The following is an 8,873-nucleotide window of genomic DNA, read 5'->3' as shown; positions in this document are numbered from 1 at the left end:
GTCTTGACACCCGTAGCCGGTGGCGTTCGGGCCCTCCGCGTCGAGGCGATCAGGCTCCCGCATCAGGGGGATATCAACACCCCAACGCCGGGCGATCGAATTTCGCTGGTCGAGCCTTCCGCTGCGTTGGAGCTCCCGACTAGCCTCTCCTGAGACTGCGAGCCCTTGTTGGTAAATCCACGGTGGTCGCGGTGGGAGCGATCCCAGGCAAGGGATCCGCTCTGATGTTAAAGTCCACGCCCCGCGGTGGGGCTCACGACAGTCCTAGGAGGCCACCAGCTCCATCGATATTAGGCCGCAGAGCCCGGAGAATGTGATCCGAAAATTGATCACATCTCCGGGAAGGTAAGAAACTTGAATAAAAGTTTCTCCCGGTCCCCTCCCCCACATAAAACATACCAAAGAACATTAAAACAAAACTTTTAACAAACTAAAAATAACAAAAAGATAGAAAAAACGAAGACTGCTGGCAGGGCTGCCATCTTCCCCCGGTACCCCTGGTGGTCAAAAAGGTCCCGACCTGAAACTTCACCTATCCAAGTTCTCCAGAGATATTCCCTGAAGGGCCTGTCCCACCAGCATGCGTTTGCATGCATCTAGCGTGACCAAACGTGGACGCTTGAGGCGTACAACCTCGCGGGGCCAGTCCCAATTCGAACCGCGGAGGCGTATGGAGTTGTGCGGGGCTGGTCCCGACATCATACTCACCAATCAACTGAGCTGGAGGCGGGCTGACTGAATTTGGACGTCGCACGGCGTCGGGCCGTGACGTCATCACGCAACGGCACGCCGGGCGGTGACGTAATCGTGCAATGCCACGATCTAGGCATACGCCGTCAAGACGCTGCGTACGATGTCAAGACGCTGCATACGACGTCAAGATGCTGCGTACGCCCATCGAGGCGCTGCGTACGCCCCCAATGCGCCTGCGGGCCATTTTTGGACAGTGCAAGATTTTTGGAGCCCCGCACGATATCGGGACCAGCCACGCACAACTCCATACGCCTCCGCCGATCGATGTGGGACCGGCCCCGCGAGGCTGTACGCCTCAAGCGACCACGTTTGGTCGCGCTAGACGCATGCAAACGCATGCTGATAGGACAGGCCCTTGACTCACTGAATTAATCCACCACTTTGCATCTTTTTTTCCTCCAATACCACACTTGGACATCGACCACCAAGACAATTTTAAACCTAATTGTTTTGCTCACCCTGAAACCCATTTTTAGTTTAGTTTAGAGATACAGTGCAGAAACAGAGACTTCAGCCCACGGAGTCCACATCAACCAGCGATCTCCACAAACTAACACAGTAGGGACGATTTATACCAACCCAATTAACCTACAAACCTGTATGTCTTTTGGAGTGCGGGAGGAAACCAAAACCGAAGATCTTGGTGAAATCCCACGCAAGTCATGGGGGGAACGTACAAATTCCATACAGACAGCACCCGTAGTCAGGATCGAACCCGGGCCGCTGGCGCTGTAAGCCTAACCGCTCTAAGATTTGTGATGCAACCTTCCAGCTAGGGTATGGGCCGAGCATCAAAAATGTGTCTAGAATTTAACTTTCATGACCTATGTCTGGTATCTACTTGACATTTGGCACAGATTTAGATAAATTATAATTGAGAAGGAATTCATAACTCGTCAGTGTCAAAAGTTGCACACTAATTAATTAAGCTAATTAGAAGATTAGATCAAAAAAGTAAGCGCCATCTAGTGCTCAATGCTCATATTAGTCTATGGGGAGCCTAATTATGTGCTGCAAACTGTTTCATGCAATGTCACACGTGCATTGATTGGACAATTACTACTCGGAAAATTGGAGGTTTTTCTCATATTTTTAAAATATATGCAGGTTTTGGTCTTGATGAGTTTCAGGTATGATATCTTTAATATTTTTACTCAATATGTTATAAATACAGGTAGATGCGTGATTTGGTTCACAAAATGAAATGAAAAAGCCCCTCGGACCATGGTCTAAGCTTACCATGTGGGGCCTTGTCAAGGGCCCTGCCCTGCCCTCGTCAATCCTCTTCGAGAAACTCAGATTTGCGAGACACGATTTGTGAGACACTTCAACAAGTGACCAATTACATTCAATAAAACCATTGCAAACATTTGTGAAATAAATGTTCACTCATCGAGGGAGATGAATTATAAAGATTTTATAAACCTGAAAGAGATGAATTACACAGATATAATTTTCCACTTTGATTTTTTTACCAGACTGTTTGTTCTGTCAGTGATATTCTCGTCAAGGGCGGAAAACCCGGGGGGGGGGGCCAGAGGGGACATGTCCCCTCCATGTTTTGAGAGGTGGGGGACATCCCCCCCCCCCCAAGTTTTTGTAATCCGGATTTTAATATCCGGTGATCGAGGGCGCCAATTGGAGGACATGGGGGCGGGACATGATTCAGTGCGATGATTGGAGGAGGGAGGAGTGGGGGGGGGGGGGGGTGGGACTGAGGATAGCGCGCAGTGATTGGAGGGAGAAGTGGCACAGACCAGCGCTTCATCCGCAGCCAGGATGATCCCGGCCGGGTCTCCGGCGCTGTCCCGAGTGCCCCCCCCCACGGGTGGCCAGAGAGGTTGGCATCAAGGATCCTCCGCTATAGGATCTAGGATCTTTGGTCGGCAGTCAGACGGGCCAGCGCAGAGAAACAGCGCTAAACCCAGCTAACTCTGCCTGTCCCGCCAGGTGAGCCTACAGCCTTCCTGGACTTGCGGGAAATATGGCCAGCGCGGAGAAGCAGCGCTGGTGGCCCGTCAGTCCAGACAGGGCTGTAGTTAAGCTGCATTTAGCGCTGGATTGAACTCGTCCCCCGTCCCCTCCATGTTTTGATAGCGAGTTCCGCTCTTGATTCTCGTATCATCATTTACTTGACAAAGGGTGGCACAATGGCACCTAGATTTTGCCCCTAGAGTGGGTGGATGAAAAAGTAGGATAACATAGAATTAGTGTGAACAGATGATCAATGGTCGGTGTGGACTCGGTGGGCCGAAGGTCCCATTTCCATATTGTATCTCTAAATTAAACCTGAGCTGCTAATTTGGTTAATATATTCTGAAAGTATTCCACCTGATCCGTGAGTCCTGCCTTGGTGTAGAGTTGATTTGAAGGAATCGGTGCTAATTGCTATTGGTCTTTGAAGAAGGAATCATAGGAAAATGGATTAATATGACAAGCTTGAGTCCCCTACTAGAAAAAGGAGAATGGGAACTTTGGCTCACGTACTTAGTCAAGGTGACTTAAAGGTCACTTTAGAAAAGACCTGTGCAGTAATTAGAGCATGAAAGTGCTTAGCCTGCAAGGCAGAGTTAATTAGAACAAAGATAACTATGTGTGGGAGTTGGAATGTTGGATAAGTGAGATATAATGAGGCGGGTATGCAGGTTTACAAAGGTTGTCTACAAGTAGGATGAGGAGACTGCTGTCAGGCTAGTCCCATAAAAATCAATAATTAATCGTCACAAGCTCCAATTAAGGCGAGCAGGCCCTTGGTGATTCATTGTAAACCTGTAGAACCTATATGGAACTGTTGCGATACAAATACTGTGAAGCTGTAAGATTTTTGGAACAGGAGAGCATTTTTGCAATCTATCAGGAATGTTCTCCATCTGATACTGCACCAAGGCCTGAAAAAAACGACTGGTTTTAGAGGCTCATCACTGCTGTGGGAGCTTTTCCTTGCGTGCTGATCTGACCGAAGCCGTAACTAAGCCAGCGACTGGGTTCCAGGTGAAAGCTATGATTCAGGCCGCAGGTGAACATACTAATCCTTCCAACAGCATTGCTCTCAGGGACATTGTAATGGGGTGTCCACTTTCCTAATGCTCCTGCTTCATTTCACTTCTCCATCATCCTGCAATCTCTTGTTCCTGTGAAGAGACAAATGCTGTTATATTCCCCTCTCCTTTCACATCCAGACTTTGCTCCTCTTTTATCTCAGATACCCAAGATGTGCAACCCTCAGGGTGTGGAGCATGGGAAGGAGAGCCAAGGTGAGCAAATATTGTCGCTAGATACACACAAGGACACAAAGGTGCTGGAGTAACGCTTCTTCTACTTCTTCTATGTAGTTTTTTTTGGCGGTTGGCAAACACCTTTTTAGTGCATTACCGCCACCAACTGGTATGGAGTGTGGATCAAATAACATTATAACTTATATACTAATAACCTATATCTTTCCAAACAAATTGGTTACCCTGAGAAAAAGCATTAGGATTTGATAGCACTTATATGAATTCTTTTGTAAAATATCTATTAAATCAAATTGTACTTTTTCTTTTCTGAATCGTTCACTCATTTGTCTTCTTTCTTCCTCATACCTCTCACAATGTATAATGACATGCTCTATTGTCTCTTCTTGCCCACACTATTCACATCTGCCTGTATTATGCTTGCCTATTATAAAAAGTGTACTGTTCAGACCAGTGTGTCCAAATCTGATTCTTGAAATTACTGTCTCCTCTTTTCTGTTTTTTTTCCTGCACATGTAGCGTGTGTCTTGGAATAAAGCACGGAGTCGTGTTTAGAGAGAGACACTTTTTATTCTGATCCTCCCGGTTGTAGGGAAGACCAAACGAGAGAAAGATGGCACCCAAACCCCAGCCTTTAAAGCCTCCGGCTAAGGGCCGCCTCCGGACTGAACCACTCCTGTGCCGAGGGGTTCGACACTAAGGTGGCACGACCCTTGGGAGCCACCACAGGACCCCCCCCCCAGAACCAGAGGCACGAAACGCACCGGCGGGCGAACGACCCGGCCGGCCCGTGTGCGGAAGTTAGCCGCTCGTGGGGCTTGCGGAGGCATAGGTGGAGGGACAGGACGAGGGACCGGCGGGAGGACAGGTGGAGTGACAGGCGGAGGGAGCCGTGAAGGGGGGCGCCCTCGGGGCCGAGGTTGGGCAACCAGCACTGGCTGGTCAATGTCCAGGTGTGCCGGCTTCAACCGGTCGATCGACACTGCCTCCGGCCGGCCCCCCATGTCCAGGACAAAAGTCGACTGCCCGTGTTCCAGCACTCGGAACGGACCCTCGTACGGCCTCTGGAGTGGAGTCCGGTGGGCATCACGGCGCAGGAAGACGTACGGGCAGTCCCTGAGGGCTGATGGCACGTGTGGGCGAAATGTCCCATGGCGGGACGTCGGGACGGGTGCGAGCCTGCCAACTTGCTCGCGAAGGCGTTGTAGGGTGGATGAGGGCGTTCCCTGCTGCCCCGGCGCCGACGGCACGAACTCCCCGGGCACCGTGAGTGGCGACCCGTAAACGAGCTCCGCCGATGATGAGCCCAAGTCCTCTTTGGGATCAGTCCGGATGCCCAGCATGACCCACGGCAACTCGTCCATCCAGTCCGGGCCGGAGAGTCGTGCCTTCAGTGCTGCCTTCAGCTGCCGGTGGAATCTCTCCACCAGACCGTTAGCTTGCGGGTGGTAAGCCGTGGTGTGGTGTAGCCGCACCCCCAGCAAGTGAGCCATGGCTGGCCACAGCTCGGAGGTGAACTGTGGCCCCCGGTCTGAGGAGATGTGCGCCGGCACCCCGAAGCGAGCAATCCAGTGCGCGGACAACGCATGAGCACACGTAGCCGTTGAAGTATCGGTCAACGGAATGGCCTCCGGCCACCGCGTGAAGCGGTCCACCATTGTAAGCAGGTGGGTGATGCCCCGGGACGGCGGGAGAGGCCCTACAATGTCTATGTGGAGATGGTCGAACCGCCGGTGAGGTAGACCAAACTCCTGGAGCGGCGCACGGACATGGCGCTGGATTTTTGCCGTCTGGCACGGAATGCAGGTGCGAGCCCAATGGCCAACCTGCTTGCGCAGACCGTGCCACATGAAACGAGCGGCCACTAGTGCCGTTGTCGCCCGGATTGATGGGTGAGCCAGTCCGTGGATCACCTCGAACACCCTCCGGCGCCAGGTGGCAGGGACGATGGGGCGCGGCTGACCGGACGACACATCGCACAGGATTGTCACTCCCTCAGGACCGAGAGGGACATCCTCAAGGCGGAGGCCGGAGATGGCAGTCCGGTAGGCGGGCACCTCATCGTCCGTGAGCTGTGCCGCCACCAGAGCAGAATAGTCCATTCCGGGCGCCACCTCGAACACGGCGTTGATAGCGGGCCGGGACAATGCGTCGGCCACCCGGTTGTCTTTCCCCTTGATGTAGCAGATAGATGTCGTGTACTCCGATATATAGGCCAATTGCCGCTGCTGTCGTGCGGACCAGGGATCGGAAACTTTCTGCAGGGCGAAAGTGAGCGGCTTATGGTCGGTGTAGGCGGTGAACGGGCGGCCCTCCAGGAAGTAACGAAAATGGCGCACAGCCAGGTACAGAGCCAGGAGCTCACGATCGAACGCGCTGTACTTGGTCTGCGCACGGTTGAGGTGCCGACTGAAGAAGGCCAGGGGCCGCCAACCTCCGCCCATCAGCTGCTCCAGCACAGCACCAACCGCCGACTCCGAGGCGTCCACCGTGAGAGCAGTCAGGGCATCTCCCCGCGGGTGTACCAGCAGTACGGCCCGAGCAAGGGCCTCCTTCGCGCCGTCAAAAGCTGCCTCCGCCTCGTGGGTCCACTCAACGCTCTTGTGCTGCCCACCCGCCAGAAGTTGATACAGGGGCCGCATGATGTGGGCGGATGGCACGAAACGATGATAAAACGCCACCATGCCGACAAATTCCTGCAGGCCACGCACCGTGCGTGGGCGGGGAAACCGGCGGATGGCGTCGACCCTGTCAGGCAGGGGAACCGCGCCTTGCGCAGTCACGCGGTGGCCGAGGAAGTCAATTTCATTCACCCCAAAACGGCACTTGTCCAGGTTGATGGCCAAACCATGCTCGCTGAGCCGCTGACAGAGCTGCCGAAGGTGAGTACAGTGTTCCTGTTGCGAGCGGCTGGCCACCAGGATGTCGTCCAGGTACACGAACACGAAATCGAGGCCGCGACAAACCCCGTCCATGAGGCGCTGAAAGGCCTGTGCTGCGTTTTTGAGGCCGAACGGCATCCGAGTAAACTCGTAAAGCCCGAATGGCGTGATGATCGCCGTCTTCGGCACGTCATCCGGGTGAACTGGGATCTGATTATAACCCCGTACCAAATCCACTTTGGAAAAAATCGTGGCCCCAGCCAAATGGGTCGTGAAGTCCTGGATGTGGGGTACAGGGTATCGATCCGCTGTTGTTGCCGCGTTCAACCGTCGGTAATCCCCACATGGTCGCCAGCCCCCGCTTGACTTGGGGACCATGTGGAGTGGGGACGCCCAAGGGCTGCTTGAAGGGCGGACGATCCCCAAGGCCTCCATCGTGCGGAATTCCCGCCGTGCCAGACGCAGTTTATCTGGTGGCAGTCGCCGTGCTCGTGCATGGAGTGGTGGGCCGGTAGTCGGGATATAATGCAACACTCTGTGGCTGGGGGTTGCTGATTGAAACTGCGGAGTGAGAATGTCAGGGAACGCAGCCAAGATACGTGCAAATCGGGAGTCCACGGACGCCAGTGGCCGTCCCACTGGTTGATCCACACGCAACGTGATCGGCTCCATCGTAGTGGCGTTGATCAAACGCTGACGTCCGACGTCCACCATGAGGGAATGCGCCCGGAGGAAATCGGCCCCGAGCAATGGTTGGGAGACGTCGGCAATGGTGAAGCTCCATGAGAAATGGCAGGAGCCGAGCACGATGGGAACCATCCGCAGTCCATATGTGCGGATGGGGCTGCCGTTCGCCGCGGTGAGGACGGGCCCCCGCTTACCGGAACGAATGTCGGCCAGCGAAGGGGGCAGGACGCTGAGCTCCGCTCCTGTATCCACGAGGAAGCGGGTCCCGGAGCGCCGATCCCAGGCAAAAAGGCGATGAATTTGGCCGGCCGCCGCGGGGACTATTGGCAGCCGGCCCAGGCGTTTCCCGGGAATGTGCATGGCTGGCGGCATTGTTGTGCTGCAGCACCCCAGCGTTGATGGTAGTAGCACCAACGTCTCCTGTTGGAGTCACTTGGAGCTTGCCTGCTCCTGCTGGTGGTGCCTGCCGCTTGCTGGCGCTGGGCTGCAGGTGCAGTACCCCTCACTGCCGCTGGGGGCGATCGTACGGGCCGTCGGGCTGGAGCTGTCACTCCTTCCACATCTCCCCCGCCCCACCGGGGGAATTCGGGAGCTGCTGGGGTGACATCATCGGCGTACCTGCTGACGGCGAGCGCGTTGACGTCATCAGGGCGCGTCGACCTCAGCGCGACCCCGTCTCTGCTGACGCCCAGCGCGCTGACGTCATCAGGGCGCGCCATCCACAGGGCGTCGGCGCGCCTCCCGAGGGCCCGAAGGTCGGCAAACGAGACGTCGGTGTGCTGCAGACGAATGTAGGCCGGCTGCAGATGCAGGTATGTATACTCAAACATCAGGCACGGCGTGTGCCCGTCTAGTAGAGCCACCATCTCCTTTAGGAGGGAAGATGGCCGCCGGTCGCCCAGGCCCCCCATATGCAGGAGCCTACCTGCCCGCTCCATCCTACTCAGTTCGTAAATCTGGAGCAGGAGCTCTTTCAGGCCGAGGTATTTATTATTGTCCGGGGGGTCTGCGAGGAAGTCCGTGACCTCTTCAGCCGCATCCTGGTCGAGGGCTCCAACCAGGTAGTAGAAACGGGTGGCATCGACCGTGATGCCCCGCAGGTTGAACTGGGCCTCCGCCTGCTGGAACCAGATGAGCGGCCGGGTGGTCCAGAACTTGGGCAGTTTAACGGAGACCGCGTCCAGAGACAGGGCCAGGCCGGCCTGTGAGGAGGTAGGGCTTTCTCTGTTCTCCATCATGACGCCAATGGAGCGTCGGGGTCACCAATGTAGCGTGTGTCTTGGAATAAAGCACGGAGTCGTGTTTAGAGAGAGACACT

This window comes from Amblyraja radiata, chromosome 27, assembly GCF_010909765.2.
Source record: "Amblyraja radiata isolate CabotCenter1 chromosome 27, sAmbRad1.1.pri, whole genome shotgun sequence".
In the NCBI taxonomy this organism is placed as follows: domain Eukaryota; kingdom Metazoa; phylum Chordata; class Chondrichthyes; order Rajiformes; family Rajidae; genus Amblyraja; species Amblyraja radiata.
This window is presented reverse-complemented; position numbering follows the sequence as displayed.